Source organism: Stegodyphus dumicola, chromosome 10 (assembly GCF_044657685.1).
Source record: "Stegodyphus dumicola isolate Sdum_Otavi_A_Nest chromosome 10, ASM4465768v1".
Lineage (NCBI taxonomy): Eukaryota > Metazoa > Arthropoda > Arachnida > Araneae > Eresidae > Stegodyphus > Stegodyphus dumicola.
Window position 1 is genome coordinate 179,578,741 of NC_140777.1, and position 20,531 is coordinate 179,599,271.

Here is a 20,531-nt window from a genome sequence, read left to right on the forward strand (position 1 = left end):
GAATATTATTTAACATAAAATTTTTATAAATTGAAATTGTTCAGCAACTATAAAATATTTTAACCGAAACTGTAACGTTGTAATAGTTCTATCCCGGGGGGGGGGGAAATCGCTATTTTGATGTTCCAAATTTAGTCGCATTTTATATCTTCAAAATTAAAGAAATTATGGTAATGCTGTCCTGTTCTTAAAAATTGATTTTGAAGGTATTATGTACAGCTTTTCTATGACTACTTTCATTTAATAAGTCTGTCGTGTTATTTTTTAAATTTAATAAATTTACACTCTGCAGTGAATATATTTATAAACTTTTCATAATAATACTGAATGTGTAATTTTCGTTTTCTTTATTAATTCTTGAAATGGCTGTTTCTCGAGATTTGTGATCGTATCTGCAAGCACATTGCATTATTGCATTCATAAAATAATTCGGGAAAAAAAGAAAATTTGGACATTGGCCAAGTCGGGATTTTTATTACATGAACTGCTAGTTTTTGTTTATTTGTTTTTCTCAAGCGAAAGTTGGTAAACTCTGAAGACATATAGGTATGAAATAGTTTATTATTTGAGAAAAACCGTCAGGTTGGAGTATACAGAGTAGAAAGTAATAATTTACGAAGCATTAAGTACAGAGTGTTTATCACAAAGAGTATGGTGATTCATTGTTATGATGTCCATCTTTTGTTTTGCTATACAGTGGCTCACAAAAGTGTTCGTACACTTATGAGTTTTAGTGAAATATAGCTTGGGTTTTCTTCCGCAGAGGATCCGTTGGCGCCGATGCGAATGAAAATTTTTTAATATCTATAAATTTTAGCAAAACAACATTGATTATTGGTTGGATCCTAGCAGAGCCCACACCCTTGGCGCGCCCACTTATGGCGCGTATCGATGTGTACATGGACAAAGTCAAAGGAGTGTGCAATGCCAAATTTGTGCAATTGTGGGATGTTTTTTTAAGCGAAAATAGATCGATGTGCACATGGATACTGAGTTCGTGCAATTTTTTTTACTCTTTATTTTCAAGTTGGCGATTTTGAGAAACGCGCGAAGCAGTGGGTGATTCTGCACTTTCCCAGTTTGTGGCCAGAGGCTCTCCTATTATTTTATGAAGATACTAAAACTTTTTTTTTTGTGTGTGTGAAAAAAATCTAATTAAAAAGTAACAGAAAAGTTACCTCACAAAAGTCTTCGTATGTTTTAAAGAAATCTGCATATATCAGTAAATATTGTAATATTTCTGTTAGTATATCCTACAGTATTTGCCACAGTTTTCAAACATCTGTGCTTAGAGTTCACCAGTTATTTTCTGTAATATCTGTAATAACCTCTAATTCTCTCCAAACATGTTCTGTTGGGTTTAACCCTTAAAAATGTAGTTGCCATTTGGCAACATATTCATATTTAGTCATGTAAATCAAACCAAAATGCAAATTTTAGCTCACTGCATAATATGACCAATTGGATACATACAGTTTAGGTATATAGTTTTGAAAGTTTCAGTGTGGTGGCACGACTAACATGGTGTAACTGTCATTATTGTATAGGGTGTGGTCATCATTTGTGTTTATGTGTTTGTTGTTAATTTGATGTATTCAAAGTTTTAAAATTGTTTGAACAAATTTAAAAGGTATATATTATTACATATTTGCCTATCACATTCTTTTGGTAAAAGTTAATTTCTAAAAGTTAATATTTTTTCAAAAAATGGAATAAAAACTTAGTTTAGATTATTTTTTACAATTTTCATTATTTTATTTGATATCAATTCTAATCATGCATTTAAGGGTTAAATCTTGTTACTGAGGTGATGTTTTGAGAACTTTTGGTCAGTTATGGACACCCAAAAGGCAAACGTTAAAGGGCTCTTAGGATCGTTATCCTGATAAAAAATAAAGTATAGTTTCCAGTACCCAAATTTTGGGCAGATAATTTAAAATTATCTTTTAAAATATTTAAATAAAGAGCATGATTCATTATGCCATCAATATTAAATTATTTAATCCTAGTGCTGACACGCATCCTCTCATAAGAACCCTTCCACTGCCATGCTTTACTGTTCCAACCTTGTTCTTGGAATTAAGCTAATTTTGGAACTACTCTCATATACGCCCTCGGTTGGCGACATTTTTGGCGAGAAACTCCACAGCGTCATATTACTACCTAAAATTTTGTCTGCATTTTAAACTTTAAGCCTAAAATGTCTGCAAAAATGTGTCCGTTCGCATGTGCAAAAGCTACGTTTTGAACACACGATTTAAGCTAAAAATCCGAAACAAAAACAAAAAAATTACATAGCAAAAACGCAAAGTTTCTAACCAAACATATTTCAGAAGACTCCATGTACACATCAATATGTTTTAACTTAAAAAAATTAATAAATTGCACAATCTATGCAGGAAATGAATCTACGAACTAGACACAGCTAGCTTAAATAAATTAACATAATAACAATAAATTTCAAAGAATACCACGTACACAGCATTGTGTTTAAACTTAAAAAAATCTATGAATTGCACAATCTAGGCAGTGCAGGAATCTACGAACTACACGCACCTCACTTTAATAAATTAACATAACAATATCAAGAATAGCGTGTACACAGCGTTCTGTTTCAACTTTAAAAAACATCTACGAATTGCACAATCTAGGCATTGTGCACTAATCAACAAAATAAACTAAAATAAATTTCAAACAATTTAAAAAAACAACAATAACGACAGAAGTTCATACTAAAAAACAATGAGCATAACATTCTACAAAATAAGAAACAAGAATAAAATAAAATGCATTTACCATGAACGAATGCTTCTTCAAACAGCAGAAATACCAATGCCGCTACGTATCACTATCATATTTATATGACAGCCAGACTCACTATCCACAAAATTGATACTATCTTTCACAAATAAATGTTCAAAACCTTCTTTTTCTAAATCCTTGTAGGATTTCCAGCCATTCGAAAAAACAGTTGTACCAAGCTCAGTTCGCTCTTTAATATACTGCATCAGAGTTTCCTTACTTTTATCATGCACAGGCACCGTAAATAATATCCCAGACCCTCTTTTTTCACACCTTCAAATACCCACTGCCCATCAACAGGATGGCCACGATATTTCTTTTTGCCGAACTTCGACTCGTCAGCTTCCACCATTCTATCTTTCCCTCCTATCTTCTGAGACACAGAGCATACAAAGTCCAGTATACATAAATCAGTCATAAATCACTTAAATACCACACATCACACGAACCAACTAGCAACCGAAATCCAAGTTTCCATATAAAAAGAGTTACCATCGAAACCAACAACGCGCTAAAAACCAGTACACAACACGTATCGCCGCATTTGGCGACCAGAGGGCGCATATAAGAGTAGTACCCTCATTTTTTTTCCTCCATATAATTATACGCCTATCAGAAACAAAAATGTTAAATTTGCTGTCATCTTAAGACATGCTTCCAATATGCTTCAGGCTTATTTACCATTGATTTTACAAAAGAAAAGCCTAAGCTTTCTAATTTTGCACTTCCAAAAATTTTCTTTGAGCAGAGCACCTATGTAATACAGCTGATCTGAGTACTCGAACAGTAGATAAGTTTTCAGTAAATTCTGTAGAAATCTTTACAACACTCAGTGATTTTTCACAGTTTTTCTAACTATAAATCTCTGATCATGATGAGTCATGTCAAGTCCTTTTTGTCAGACAACCTCTTCTTACTTTATTTTGGATCCAGTTTTCTTCTTTAAAGCATTTTTTCACATACTGCACCACAGAATTGGGGAAATTTATTAATTTAGTGATATCCCGAATTGAATTTTCCTCCTTATGATAAAAAATGATCAATTTTCGAATGCTGTTCGCTGTTTCCTTATGGTTATAAGCCATTTTTAAACATTAAATAAAATATAGCGAAGTAAGCAAGCAAAATTTAGCTTTAAACAATTTTTTAAATGTCAAAAAAATGCAAAAATAAAAAAAAGGTGGTAGATATTATTTTATTTATGAAATTTTATGAAAATGTTTTGTTGTACGATCACTTTGGTGGCATGTTTTACCTCCTTACATTTTTCAGCTTTTAGAAAAAGAAAATAAGTCAATATTTGAAATTAAAAAGTTTGGTTTTATTCAAAATTACATGGAGATGATATGAAAACATATTGGACTTTATATTTGAATTCAATTCCGGGTTACAGCACTTTTTCTGCAAATTGTGAAAGTGTGCAAACACTTTTGGGAGACACTGTATATGCCTAGAGGAAAGATGAGCGGACTGAAATCATGAGATCAGAATTTTAATTAATATTTTATGGCAGATACTTGTATGAGAATTTTCAGTGTTATTTATTGCAATTTACTGCACATTTTCAATAAGATTGGCTGTTTGAATGGGTAAAAATATATTTCGGGGTTTGGCCAGCAAGGCATAATTTCAAGATAGCCGCTACACAAAGCAAAAATAACAAGTCTAAGAATTGCACAGACTCTGGGATCTGTGTACACAAATATCTAGTTTCACTTGAAAAGTCATGAGAGAATTGCACAAACTCGGCAATACGAGTTTTGACTTTGTCTTGTCCTTGACTTTGTCTATGTACACATCGATCTATTTTCACTTAAAAAAAAAAAAAAAAAAATCAGGAGAATGATGATGTCATATAATGTTAAAACAAAGTTACTCATCACCCAAATTGAACAAAATTTGTAGCCTATCAAAGCTCAGTAAACTCCATTTTAAATCACTCAAGGAAAGGGGCACCCAAAAATGTAATTAATCTTTGAATGATGAAAATAGGAAACCATATCGGTTCTTTTGTTTTTCATTGTAGATTATATTTTTTTCAAATAAAATGAATCTTTCTATGTATAGAAAGAACAATTAGATTTAACTGCAGTTTGAATAATTTTTTATATTTCTCTGCTAAAGTACGGCTTGGCTGATTTTTTTTTTGTTGTTTGACATATCATGGATTATTCTCACTATTAAATGTTTTGTTGTAGAAAAATCTGTGAAGAAACCCATTTGGTAAATTCCAAGGCAGAGCAAGAATAGTAAAAACATTTTTTGTGATTATATTATATTTGTTCAAGCTTGTTATTAAAATATTTCTAATATATTGGGCAGATAAGCAACGTTGGGATTGGGAGTGGGAGAAGATTGACATAGATAATTAGTTGTCATATAATTCTGTCCTTGCTATTTCTCACTCTGGGAGAAAATATACTGGTACTCAAATATTATCTTGTCTATAAAAATATTTTTTCTGCTATCGGTTAAGAGATTTTGGAAATTGAACAGAAATTTTTAGTGGTGGCTACTGTGGTAACTGTGTAGAACCTTATCTGAAACAGATAAAGACACATTTTAATTAAAAGTGATTTTAAGAGATAATTACTGTAATATAATCATAGTAAATAATTATGCATCATAGTGAATAACTAATTAGTAAATATAATAATAGTAAATACGATAATTATAATTAATGTAATGTAAATAATTATGTTTACATATAGTATTAATTATCATAATTTTCATTGATGTGAGGCTGCTTGAAATTCTTAATGACAGATATTTATCAAATTTCTGATATATATATATATATACATATTGTAGGTATTTCTGGATTGTTTTTGTAGTAGTACATTGTCATGAGGCTGCAGTTAATTTATTGCAATTGTCCATTATTGCAAATCTTATGAATTTTTTTGCAACTGAATGGTCTAATGAATGTAAAGTTGTAGTCTGATCATTTTCACAAGGAAAACTGAACATAAAGGTTCTTTGCCCTCTGCAATTATTGGTACAAAATTGTCTGTCAATAGCCTCAGCATTACCTAGATTGAGAAATCAGTTTGGTTCTGAATAGAATATGACTACCTTTAAATCGGGTATTTTTTCTTAGTTGTGTCTGTTACAGAACTTAATTTCGTACAGCATTTCAAATAATCTAGGCATTATTTGCAAAAATCCTATGATTTAGCCAAGTGCACTTTAGTTAGTTTAGAGAAAAGTTATTTTGTTATTTTCATAATTATATTTCAACAAATAAGTGGAATTGAATTGAATCTTAAAAGTTTAAAATAATACTAAAACAGGGTAACAGTTTTTTTAATCCTAATGAAAAATAACTAGTCTCAATTAAATTAAAAAAAAGTTTGATAAAATTTAATAAGTAAGTAGTGAGGAGTAAATTATACTGATGCCTGCTGTATTGGGCAAGATCTGACAAATGCTGTATGATTAAATGCTCGATAGAAAGATAGTGATGATATTAACAACGAAGTTCCATTTTTCCCTTTCCGATACTAATATATTTTTTGACAAAGGGGTTGAAAGCTGAATATTTTATTAAATGATTTAAGAAATTATATTCAATATAAATATGAAGGCTGCTTTAAATTCTCATGATTTTGTTTCATTTTAAATTATTGTGAAATGATTTCATGATCTTTCATTAAGTAATGTGGCCCATCGGTCACTGAGTTGTTAACACACTGACTGCCAGTCACTTGAGTTAGATTGATAGTTATTGCCATCCATATGGAAGTAAATTGTATCCAGATGCCAACATACTTATTATAAGAAATATGATTTAAAAATATTAATAAAAGATAATTATGTGATACCTAAGTATTATTTAAGGCTTTTATTAAAGAATTTTTTAATTACGCGCCAGTGCGTGATTGGCACTACATGTCAAAATTTTCCCCAAGTGCCACATTACGTGCTGGCGCGTGGAATGTAAAAAATAAATTTAAATAAGAAAAATAAGTGACAGTATGCATTATTTAATATGTATTACAGATAATTATACATATTACAAAGGAATTTATAACAAGAAAATTACGGATACATCTAGAATGTTGAGCACGAAGAACAGATGGCTGTTTCAGTAAACTTTGTATCACGGATAAACGGGTAGTCATACAGTGATGTATTTTCATTGGATATAATTATATAGATAAAGTGGGAATAGATAATATTATATAGATAAAGTGGGAATTATTATAGATAAAGTGGGAATCGTTTATCATTATTTGCAAAACATGCACAAATATTTTCATGGGACACCTAATTGTTTTTCTCCCACAAGGATAATAAGCAAGCATCTAATCTTTCTTATCATTAACGGCCATAAATTTATGATCTTTAATTACAGGTAGAGGTTTCAATTTAATTTCACCTGTTTTGTTTGTTATTTCCGCCATATCATTTTTATATTCGTTGGAAATGTAAGTGACGTCTCTCTTATCCTGCCACTTTGCAATCATCACACCATTAGCATATTTTGCTACAGTTTGCCCTTTCTTCAGTTTTTTTTTTTCGTTTACCTCTTTTGGAAATGTCTTTCTGTTCTTTCTGATTGTCCCAGTGCAGCTGTCATAATAATTGTCCATAAATATGCTATGTCCTACATCCAGCATTTCCTCAAGTAAATTCATAACGACTTTTTTTTTTTCATGTTCTTTTCCGCCAGAATCATCCAACATGCCTGTATATATCATAAATTTCAAAACCATACCATCAGGGGTTGTGATCATGTACAACTTGATACCATATTTGTGACTTTATTTGGTATATACTGTCTGAATATAAGCCGTCCATGCCACAATACCATCGATTCATTGTTTTCCATCATAGTTGAATCATCCTGCTGACATGCAGCCTCTGCACGATTCGTTCTTCATCATCATCAGAATCCGAAATATCATGCGTACCAGTCGGAGGAACGAATTCTTCGTCACTGTCATAACTAAAATCGCTCGGGAACTCATCCGATAGCTCAGCCAACAAATTTGCTGTTTCATCATCCGTAAGAGCCTTTTTATATTGAACTTTTCGTTTTTTTGGGCACGAAGACCCTGCACTATCATCTCTATAACTCATACTAAAAGATTATTTTTTTAATAAAAATAAAACGGTAATTTCGAAACCTCGATTATTTATATGTAGTTTCTAATTTTTACTCCATGCCAATACCATAAGAAATGCCTTGCAAATTTTAAGTTTTTGTAATTTTCTCATATGTGGCCAAATATTTTTCATTAGAAAGTTCTCCTAAGGCAGTGCTTTTTGTAGCCATTCTTAGTATACTTTATCATAATAATTTACTAAGTGAAGTGCAAAGTGATGGAGAAAGATTTGTATGTTGTTTATTTACATACTATACTAAGGTTTACCATGTTTCAATGTTTTATATGACCCTTGCCCACCCCCACCCCCTCACACACAAAGTCAAACTCAAAAAATTAATGTAATGTATTTGTAGAGTAATATATGCAATTGATTTGTGCTAATATGAACCTTCAATATAATTAGAAATGGTAGACCAACTCACTTTCCGCAAGATAGATGTAATTTTTCTATCGGTGTAATGACCCAGTCGATCAGCCAGAATTCTGTTATGACTACCTTTTTGAAAGCATAAATAAAATAAAGTGAGTACTGTTAACAAAATGATAATTTGGTACTTTTTCATTATTCATCTGCCGCACATTTTATCGAGTTTTTGCAATTGTAAACAGTTTCTAGTTATAAGAAAAGTTTATAAATGACAAATATGACAGACGATGGACAGTGTGACATGATGACACTATGATGATGGACCATTGTGGCATGATGACACCATGTGACAGATGATGGACAATAGATTGTCACCTGCCACGTGCCAAGAAGCATGACAGGTGCATAACAGAAAAGAATGCTGTGCTTAACATTTTAATTAATATAAATTAATTGAACTATTCATCTATATACAGGGATCAACCATTTGTCGATCCTTTTCCATTATGCAATTAATTTCTTTCAAATTCATTGGTTTGTGTTTTTGAGTTTCGTATTTTACCACAGTGGGACTTAAAATGTGAGACTTACCCAGCAAAAAAACAAGCGGCAGTTATATTCTTTCAAGATAAAGATTTTATCTATAAAGAAAGACTGTGTTAAAATAAGCATCTGATGGAAATGAAATATTTGCCGAAAGCTAAATGGTTCTGCTATCTTCATTCAGGCAGAGAAGAGAAAGGTATCTGAAAAGGAATCTGGCTTGAGAGCTCACGTATTCCTTTTGTCTCTAGTGTATGATATATTTGTGGTGTGAAAAGCTGACTTCCATTGATTTTTGTGAATTAAGTCACAGCAGAACAGTGGACTTGAGTATTTACCTTCAAGAGGTATGTCATAATTCTTTGATGTCCTGTCTTAAAACTAAGATCAGTAGTACTGACAAAATCGTTGAAATTGATGAAAGTTTGTTCACAAAGAGGAAACATAAGGTAGGTTGCATATTATCTCTATAGTGGGTTTTTGGAGGTTTGTATGAAGAATTGGGAGAATTCCTAGTCTACTTCCTAGTCACTGTTCTAGATCACTCTGCTATAAGACTCTGGGCATCATGTAGAATAATATAGCAGATGGAACAGTGATATTCTTGGACTGCTGGAAAGGTTACAAATGATCTGATTGAAAAGTTGCAGATGATAACTTCATCAGTGAATCATTTGTTCAATTTTATTGACACGGTCACATAGGCTGTCATACCCAGCCTATGAAACATTTTTGAGGCAGTGTTAAATGGTAGAACAAATACCGAAGAAACACTGCCATACTAGCAGATATTTGTAAATTTATGTTGTCCATTTAATGTTCTCATTCATTTCAACTAAATTCTTTTTAGTAATTAACAATGAAAAAAGTTCTTTATAGTAATAAATGCTATTTGTAATAATAAATTCCATCTATAAACTAATTTTGTAACTAGAAATTATTTACAATTAAAAAACCTGCCAAAATGCCTAGCAGGTGCATAATGGAAAAGTACTGATAATTTACTGCAATGAAAAAATGAAAAATATTCTTTTTAATAACAAATGCTATTTGTAATAATAAATTGCTATCTATAAACTAATCATATAAATAGAAATTGTTTACAATTAAAAAACCCACAAAAATGCGTGGGCAAGTGCATGACAAAAAGGTATTGATAATTTACTGCACGCAAAAGACCACAAACAAGTAGTTTAATTACGTCCAGGCATTTTCCAACAGAACAGAAACGGAAAACATTTCCACTTTCTGTAATAGAAAAAGGTTAAAATTCTTGCTGTTTTAAAGGTGTTAAAGTCTGTAATATTTTTAAAAAGGTAACACGTTGCTTTTACTTTGATGAAATAAATGCAAGAACATTTATAAAATATGAAAGGAAATAAAAAAATAATAATTTTCATTAATTGCATTGGCCATCTTTAAATTATTAGAAAAATTTAAAATTCTGTAAAAATTTAATTTTTCATTAAATATGCCATGTTTTACAACCTATGGATCAAAGACATATCCAAAACTTCCTGCAATGTTATAAGAAATAAATGCCGAATGGAATTATAGTGGAATAACAAACTAAAAAAGATCTGTTATAAATATACAAATTGCTGTCCACTTTGAGAAAGCTTTTTGAGATTAATTTCAAATTGGCTGTTAGTAATATATTTCATTAGACAGAATTTAACAAAAAATAAATCTGGCAAAAATCTATTCAGGAATTTTCATGATGATGAATGAAGCATCACAAGACATGTTCACCCACACCCACTGTCACGAACAAAAGATTTAAAACTTAAAAAAAGGGGGGAGTAAATATTTAAATTTTCAGCATTCAGAATTGTTATAATCTCTGTAGTAATAGTTGTTAGTAAAATTATAGTACAGTCAAAAGTCGTTAATCCGGACTCGTCGGGACTTCGGCGATTCCGGATATCTATTTTTCTGGATTATAGATCATCAGTTTAAATCTGGTAAGAAGGCATGCAGAAATTCTAAAATTAAAAATATGAAATAAAGAACAATTATGATCTAAAGGGTATCAAAATTTACAAAAAAAAAAAAAAAAAAAAAAAAAAAAGAGCTTAATATTTATTTGTTTACTTTATTAAACATTTCTTTCAATGTAAGTTGTTTAAATTGCTTCGTTTTATGTGATAATACTTTCTCTTTAATTCTATTAAAGAGACATAATTTCTTGTTCAGTTACAAAGTTCCGCTGTTCAAGTCCCGTAATTGCTGTGCCGAGAATACCGAGTAACTTGTCAATCGAAATTTTTTCGTTTTCACTAACCTCTCTGTCACCTTCTTCATGTCTTTATCCATTTTTTGCAGCAATTCCACTTTTTGTTTGATGGACATCGAAACATACTTTCGTTTTGTAGATCCTTTGGGAGCTCCAGCATCGGAAATTCTATTTGACATAATTGAAAGTTCAAGCTTACTTTTATAAAATTGCTCTTACAGTCTGCAAAAAATAATAAGCCGGATCCAATTTGAAGATTAAGGTACAACGCAATCATCAACGTTAACTGAAATAGATAATTAGATAATTTTAACTTATACCGTCCGTTATACATTAAACGCACACGTGAAAATGTATTCTGCGCTTGCGCACACGCATATGCGCAGTTGTAAAAATCTTACGCGCACGTGTAAACGCCTATGCGCATGTGTCAACGCGGCGTATGTGCAGAAAGTTTTTAGCTTTGTGGTCCGGATTTTAGATCATTCCGGATTAAGGGTGTCTGAATTAACGACTTTTGACTGTAGTAGTTTTTATCATTATTACGTATGTCGATATGATTTTAATTTGCTAAATTCTGTAATTCTGTAAAATGATGTAAATAATTCTATCCCTAAAGGTGATGTAGAATAACAATAGCATCTATTAGTAGAAAAGGCAGTTAGTATGATTAAAGTGCTATAAAATTTTGGCACTTATATATTATCTTTTCAACTGTGAAACTGTGACCAAGCAGCAGGATTTAGTGCCAATTATGGATATGTGTGGCATCACAACACATTTATAACATCAGTGCTTTCATTTAATGTAACTGCAATTGATTTATGACAAGCCATCTGATATTTTTACGAAAAGATATGAATTAACTGTTATTACTATATTTTTTTTAATTTTGGGAGGGGGAAGAGGGCTCTATAATAACATTTGTGACTGCATTCTGTTTCATTTACAATTGATTGAGAAAATTAACATTTGTGAATGGGAAAAATAACAGCTGGATATGTCCAACAAAACAGCAATAGATTAAAAAACAATCACCTGCTGAAAGTTTGTACTGTCGGTGTTCTAAATTTTCAATAAAATTGGAGGACTTTACAAAGTAATAGAACTTGGTGAAAGCTTTTTTATGAAGTGGGTTGAATACTTCTGCAGCAATGTCTGTTTGGTGAACTGGGCAAAAAGACTGATGTAGTGAGACCACAGGAACGATTGGATAACTTTAGTAGGTTCTCTGCCAACTTTCATGGTTGACACAATAATACAGAAGTACTTTAAAATATTTGCATGCATTTTCTACTCTTTCAGGGAGTGGAAAATACAAGTGAGTGTTTTAAATTGACTGATACTTCAGAAAATGAGTTAAGCCACTGTTCGGAATGTCACCTAAAATAACTTACCAAGAAACATTTTATAAAAGCGATTGACTTCTTATGTCTTTTTTTTTTTTTTTTTTTTTTTTTTTTTGTTAGTGTCTAGATGCTCATTGTAATATAAGTAAACTGTATGTGCATATGGTAATTTGCATTCCTGTTACAAAATGACATTGAAGATGAGTGGCATGTCCATGGTTTTAACGAAAGAGGACTAAGTATGAAGAAAAATTATAATCTTTAAGACGACCATGCACAGATGGTTGTAGTGGTCATCTTAGAGAGGTGAAATTCAGTACTAGATGTTAATGTTCTTGGAAATATGGTGACTTTCAGAAGTGGTCACCTTAAGAGGCAGTTATCTGGACATGGGATATTTTATTTTGAATAAGAAGACTAATATAATTGAAGACCGATGAGTACAATAATGGTTAATATATTCTGATAAATTTATGAAAATCTAGTAATGAAGGGAAGTTATAAAAGTGATTATGCCATAATAAATAACTACTTTTTTAACCTTATGGATGTCATAATAAATGATTAATTAAAAATATTTTATCTCAGAAAAAGTTCAAAGTATGCAAAGCAGGTTCAGGTTCAGGTGGAAATGTAGTGGGACACCCAATGTTTACTGTAAGTAATGTAGGTATAGTCCCACTACACTTCGGTTTATTTTTAAAGTTAATATTAAAAAAAATACATAGTATAATATAACACATAATATAACAGTATAAATAGTATATCGCTATTTTGATTGATATCATATCTATAATTATAGAAGTTATAATAGGTATAATATAGTAGGTATAATAGGTATAATAATAGTAGGCTAACAGTCATAATTTATAACAGTTCATAATAGTTCCTTGAGATAAAGTTTATTTTATGAATCTGTATCTTCTTCCTCTTCTTTTTCCTTTTTTTTTACTATATCAGTATTATTGCAAGGGTTTGTTTTTAAGATAATTTGATAAGAAATGTTTTAGATGAATTGCAGCTTCAAAAATGAGTATTTACATTAATTACTTTAGTGCTCACATAAATTTTTGCCTATTGAAGATAGATATTTCATTGTAATTTCTATTTTATTTTTTAAATGTTTATTGGTAATTGCAAAACGGAGGAAGGCATTGATATTTGAATTAGGCAATTTAATATGAGTTGACTTTGTTAAGGGACATTGAGTAATATAATGGAGTATGCAAAGCAGATTAATTTATAGTTTTATTATTAATCTTTTTGTTTTTATCAGAGTCCAAAATAACGGTATAATAATAATAAGCTCCCCTTTGGCAAAGAAATTGTAGCTGGTCGGTGGGATGCGATAAGCTTGGAAATGCCTGTTTTAATATTTCCATCAATTTATTTTAATGATTTTTTTTATTCTAACAGGCTACATTTTCTTTATACTGATGTCATATTTTGTGTCCTCAAATACAAATAAATTTCTATATTATGTGATTTAATATTCATCACCACATAAAATGCTTAAGCAATGGATTTGTGGTTGGAGCTTTGCGAGCAAGATTTTCAAGGTGCATTTTGTTTATCAGTTGTCATCGCAGGGAATTGTTGGAAACATAAGAAAAAGGAAGGTCATTTTGTTTGTTAACATAATAAACATGTTTGCTAATGAATTCATGGAAAATTTTTATCTGGTGATCAGGATGTTAAGAAATTAAAAAAGTTTCCTGTTATTTTTCAGAAAAAAAAAAAAAAAAATATCACATGAGTCCTCTGTGTAGTGTTATTTCTGTGCAAATAACTTTCTGAACAAAACAAAGTGACTATTACAGGAGATTCTGGTGAAAGCAAGAACTAGTTCAGAAAGCAGTGGTGCAATGAATTTCGGTAATTACCATATGAACATGATACCTCTTTGAGTGGAATTTACACAAAAAAACCCGAAATAGCAGATAGATACTTTCAGATCCTGCAGGGTTTCAGTGGGCCATTAAAATTAGAAACTTTCAAGTTACACAATTGATCACAAATGCACAAAGACTGCTTATTGAGAGATACAGCTGTAGAAAAGTCCATAGTCCAGATCATTAGCAGTGTGCTAAATAAAAATGGATGAAAGACTATTTCAGCCCTTAAAAAAGGTACTTAACACAGCGTATTATATTGCAAAGTGCAATAAACCATTTTTTGATTTTAAAGATCTGGTTAATCTGCTTAATAAATATGAAGCAGATGTTCATCTCGGCGAATATCAAAATGATAAATTATTATATTATGTTTATTTCTGATATTGCAGATATTATCCATAAGGAGGCTATTGAGAAATTGGATTGTAGTTGTGTTAACATTCTTTCAGATGCATCAATTCGTAAATCTACAAGGAAGAACTAATAGTATATTTCCATTTTCTGACTGTTTTCATTTAATTTTATTTAATTTCATTTAAGCTTATGCTCTCTCTTTTGTACTTTACTATTTTTTATTCAACTCCTGCATTTTTATATTCAGTAAAAACCTCTTCATTTGAAATGGTAAGAATTTTTGTACTTAAATCGGTCTTTACTCAAATATGTTTTTGGCAAGCTACTTCGTTCCAGGTCGACTTTTCTTTAATCTGATGCCAATTCTTCTCTTCTTGCAAATTGTCATTTAAAATTGTTACTATTTTATTGAATTTTTCTTGCATAGGCTCTGATTATTAAATTTACATTTTTCTTTACAGTTTTTCTTCCATTTTTTGAGACATTCCTTTTTTAAGTTGTTTTACAGGACTGTCTCTTTTAATTTTTTAAAAGAGGCTAATTTTGAATTTTTCCATTTTAGTTTATTGCATAGCAAACAATTTTTGCATGAATCCACAGGTATTTTCTATTTGTATATTTTGAAGCATAAAATTTTTTGTATACATGTAAAGTATTTCTATTTTCTTTTTTGTGTTAGAAAGCTAAGACAATTAAGGAAAAGAGACTATTCAATGAGACTTCTAATTCTGTTAATTATTTAACTAATAGATTAAGTATTGTGTTTACAAGTCTCAGTTGAAGTCAGAACGCCACCAAGTATGGAGCTTCAAAACACTTTTTCCCTTGACAAGTTCTGTTATGAAGCTGCAAAGAAGGGAGATTAAAATTTTTTGCACAATCACATCCCTTGTTTTCTTTCATAGTATAAATCAATGTCTTAGTATCTTAGATTTTTTAATTTCTTCATTCATTTCAACGTCTTAGTATCTTAGCTTTTTGCTTTTATATAGTTCATGTATTATTAATTAACTTGGTAAAATTCGGGTCTTATCGCTGATGAGTTGGATCTAACAATACTTAAATTAAAATTTAGCCGCACTTTGCGCTAATTTCTTCTTTAAGTACTAGCTACTCAACTCGTTGACTACTTCTTTTTTATTTAGATCCTTCCAAATGTATGTATGGGCTTTTCTTCTGCTTTAGGTTACTATGAAACTTTAGGTAGATAAATAGGTCTGCAAACAGAATTGGAAGAGAAAATGGATAACTACCATTTTTTGGGAAAAGGACTTAAAGAAGTCTGTAACACAAAACTATATTGCACACAAGGGAAATATGTTGGACTCAGTAAAAGGCACAAAGTATCTTGATAAACTAAACAATGTTCTTAAGAAACTGGATAAATTTTAGAGTAATTCTCCAAAAAAGGCTATGGCAACTAGGACAATTTGCTCAGCTGCTGCAAGTCAAAACTTTTGAAAATCAAATACTAACATCATATTTGATGAGTATAGTGTCATTCTTCCTCTGTTAAACAATTATGATGTAATGGTTGTTTATTTGAAAGAAGGTCAAATGAAAAGGGAAAGGATGCTGCTGTGGCTGGCCAAAGGATTGTTGAAACAAAAACTTTGTCTTCTTTCCGAATTCAATTAACTTTCTCTGATCATGATTTTAAACAGGGTAGATATTCATATTAATAGGACAATCTCAGAGTTGAATGACTTGAAATTTAAACCAGACACACATGACCATGAGTTTGTTAATTTAACAATTATTAGTGGGAAGTTCGGGAATTGTCAGCGTACAGATATTGATCATCAGATTTTTGATTCAGTCAAGCAGAAAATAATTTCACAAGGAATATAGCACCTAAAGAAATGTTTTCTAGGATGGAACGGGGGTGTTATAAAGGCATGTGTTATCTCCGACATTTTCATGTGGCCTCATGACAATTTGGAAATTTAGAGAAAGGACGAGATTGTGACTTTGAAGGATATCTGTCATTTCAAACCTAGGCTTCTAAAGAGCAAAACTTGAATCTCTACAGAATGAATGATATGAATTTAAAATTTTAAGACAGTGTGCAGAAATACATGAATTGTTTTGTAAAGCAAATCACATAAAGAAAGGTTTCAGCCAGTTATTGTCTATTGTCACGGTTTTGCCATCTTCCACAGCTTCTTGCGAACAAGCTTTTAGCCAAATGACTCTTAAGACTGAGCATGCATAGACAATGTAACACTCAACGACCTTATGATGATTAAACTCAGTGCACCATCGCTAATAGACTTTCAACCAAAAAATGCAACAGAAACAACAGTTTTTTTTAAACACAAAACATCAAGACACATTAGCAGTGCAACCAGAGTGTGCCTGAAGCATAATTTGGTTAAGATGGTGCAGCTGAGAGATTTTGTAAAAAGTTAACAGCACTATAATGATTATTAATAGTAAGTTTTTATTATATTTTTGGGATGGGAGCAAGAGGGGCTGACCAGAATTTTTATTAGCTCCTGGATTTTTGAAATTATTTTGAGTCCTGATTACTATTAATTATTTTGTTATTAATAACAATGGGATAGACAAGTGATCAGAACTATAGGCAGAAGTTGTGACACTGTCGCAGTGTTGTATAAGGACTTTGGAGGTTGCTGGCACGTACTGTGTAATGATCTCTTGCATGGGGACTAGCTTTTTGCACTGCGTCCCTCTCCATAGTTTAAACTTGAAATTACAGAAGCAATATATTTTGCTTTGAATTCTTTCATGTACCTAATAATGCTTTAATAAAGGTAAACTAAAATATAGCACAAAAAGTTAAATTAGTTTGCTTATAAGATTTATGAGAAAATTAAATTTTCTTAATGACCTTTCACCGATAGTACACTGTATCTGTGGCATCTATGGGAACAGACAAAAGCAGTCTAGTCCTTTGTGGCATACAGCCAATGCAATTTGAGCACCTCCTTTTTCACATGAAAACTTCATAACACTTGAATGGTGTGCCATTTCAAAAGAAATAAAATGATATTCCTTTTAATGTTTTTGAATGATATTAAAAATATACTTGAAAGTGTTAATGAATAAAATGTTAAAGGATTAGCCTAGTCCATTGATGACATGCTGCTGTTGGAGATGATGATTTTTTTTTTTTTTTTGGATAGAATCTGTATTAAATTATTATTTGTTTCAATAGTTTTAATTTGCAAATAATTTAATTTTAATTTGCAATAATTGTAAAGGGATCCTTAATATACAGAGATTATATTATGTAAGCTGGTGGCCTCTGATGACTGAGTGACTAAAGACCTAGAACTCTAATAGTTCATTGTAGATTTTACAGCTGGTGGCTGAAGAAGTTGAAGTTTTGCCTTGGTACTGCGTCAATTTTACACATGTTGGTGCATGAAAAGATGCCAGTTACCCAGAAGTGGTCTTACATAAAGGCATTTAACCAAGCAAATAATTTGACTCATATTACATGCTAGCAGTTTCTTAATTATTGTCTTATGGTCTTAACGTTCTGCTACTATTAAACCCATGTCTGGTTGACTGACAGTTAAAAAAATGACTGTTGATGGGCAATATTTGCCCATCATTGGCCATAGGCCTTCAGCATCAGTAACAATAGTATGACTTCATTTAGCTCTGCATTATTTTTTATCAAGACTACCTGAGGAATTCAATCTGACGTTCTTGTATCCTTCATCCCTTACCTCTAACTTTTCTAGAAGACTTTCAAATTGTACGTTAAGTGTCCAATAGTGTTATTTTAAGTCTGCAAAGTCTACAGAACAGTTAGTAGAACTGTATTTGTCAGAAATTATGTGAAATGAAATATAGCGTAAATAATGTTTCCTACACACGGGAAGAATCATGAAAGCATAGCAAAACTGGATGTATTAATTCTTTATTGCATCATATGATATTCATACTTGCAAATTCATAGAATAAATATTTTTTTAACTAACTCAAATTGCATGTGGATAAAATCCATGAGCTACAAGCAGTTGTTGGGCAGAAAATGTTTTAACAGGTTGACACAGTTAAAATATGCATAAACATATTAAATATTAAAAAAAATGCATAAACAACAATAATAATAATAATGCAAATGATAAAGTTAAAATTTGTGGTATTCCGTTTCTATCTGAAAATTAAAGTTTGGTAGCTGCAAGAAATTTTAGTTGGTTTCATTTTGTAATTTGAATGTATTTGGAGCTAACTATTCAATTTTCAGACTTATAACTAATTCAAATAATTCTAGTATGCTGAGTGAACCACCATGCAACATATTTTTAACTTGAGCTAAAAATAAACAAATTTTAAAAACTGAAAGTTTTCAGACAAAACCTTTCAAGTGGAACTAAACTGAGAATAAATAATGACATCCTGTTCTCTTTTATTTATTAATTTTTTCAGCATACTAAATTTTATGTAAATATTATAAATGTCTTTACTTCTAACTACAACAGTTTTGATTCACTTTGCAGCTACGAAGAAAAATTGTGAGAAATTATCTTCATCATAGATTATGATTGATTATTGATCAGGTGTTGTTTATAAGACTTGTTAATTTTCAACAGTAAAAAAAAACTTGTCACATGTAAATGTACTCCCAAACAAAATATTATCACAAAAATTCATAACTGAGGGCATTTATCTTTTGAAAAATAGGAATAAAATTTAATCAAATCTGTATCTTCAAATCTTTTAAGTAAGCTGCATATCACCAATTAATTAGCTCCATTTGTAAATATCCGATCCTTATTCATATTTATTTTTAATGGTAGTGAAAAGGACATAAAATTGAATTCCAAATCATTAAATCATTCTTTAAATTCTTTTTATAATGTTATTTTTCTTTCATATTCTGGAGATTTTTCATTTGAAATAATAAGGCAGGATTTAAGATGTAGGAAATGTACAATTCTTTTTTATTCCAACTTTGTTTCCTATAATTATAATTTATCTTTAATATGAACAAATGATAATTTGTTCTCTCTTTTCAGTTCTTGTATATTTAAATGGTTGATTAAATCAATGAGGAATGCCGAATCTGCTCTCCTTGTATCATTATATAGCTCAATAACGGTTTCATTTTATTTTTATTTATTTATTTATTCATGCATTTATTTATTATGGAATCATCAAAAATTTGATTTGATTTTTTTAAATCAGCAATTCCCAATCTTAATTCTTTTCCCTACCCCTTAATGACAAATTTACCATTTAGAGTAACCCTAACCTTCCCCTTCAGAAGCTGTGCCTCCCTCCTGCATTCTCACAGATATCAAACAGTGGAATATCCTAAAGGTAATAAATTGCAAGAAAGAAAAGTCAGAAATATTTTTTTCTTTGTTCTTTTTTAGAAAATCATAAATTTTGAGGCTTTCTCATCTTCGTTGAAAGGATTTGAAATCTAATTGTCTTCTCATTTGGTGTTGACAAGTAATGTTTGAACAACTCTTAGAGGCCTTTCAAGTAGGTTATTTATGTTCATTATAACTTCATTTGGAACCTGAAACTTGTATTTCTGACAAGGATTTGTAAAGCGTTTTTAATATTTCAATGTAATTTTTTTTTTAAATAAATGATTTGTTGAGTCAGTTTTGTCAGACACTATGAAAACATTTATGACCTGTTCAGCAATACTAAACTGAGTTTATTTATTTTTGAAAAAATATTAGGTAGTTATGCAAGTCCTCAACGATTCATCATTGTAAAAAATCAAGCTTAACTGAAATGTGTAGTCTCTAAAAATGTGTTGGGCACGACCACCAAATCAGAGCTATTATCCACTAATATTTTCTGTTCAATGTAAAGATCTACTTTTTCACTATTTATCCATTTTTACATTAACAACAGTTCATCTAACAACTTTAA

The 20,531-nt window shown here is 30.7% G+C and overlaps 1 protein-coding gene across 7 annotated transcripts in view; it reads left to right on the forward strand.

Annotated features, from left to right (window-relative positions):
* The first annotated feature begins 56 nt into the window (after positions 1-56).
* LOC118187862 (glomulin) overlaps positions 57-20,531 on the forward strand; it is a 31,199-nt gene continuing 10,724 nt past the window's right edge. Inside the window, exons 1-2 of one of the 7 annotated variants that reach the window (XM_035358394.2) lie at positions 1,269-4,766; positions 5,001-5,051. The gene's annotated coding sequence lies outside the window, so the exon portion shown is untranslated. Of the gene's footprint in view, positions 207-497; positions 547-733; positions 1,223-1,268; positions 4,767-5,000; positions 5,052-20,531 lie in introns of those variants that run through there. The other 6 variants (XM_035358181.2, XM_035358252.2, XM_085825939.1 and 3 more) reach the window with 6 other exon arrangements.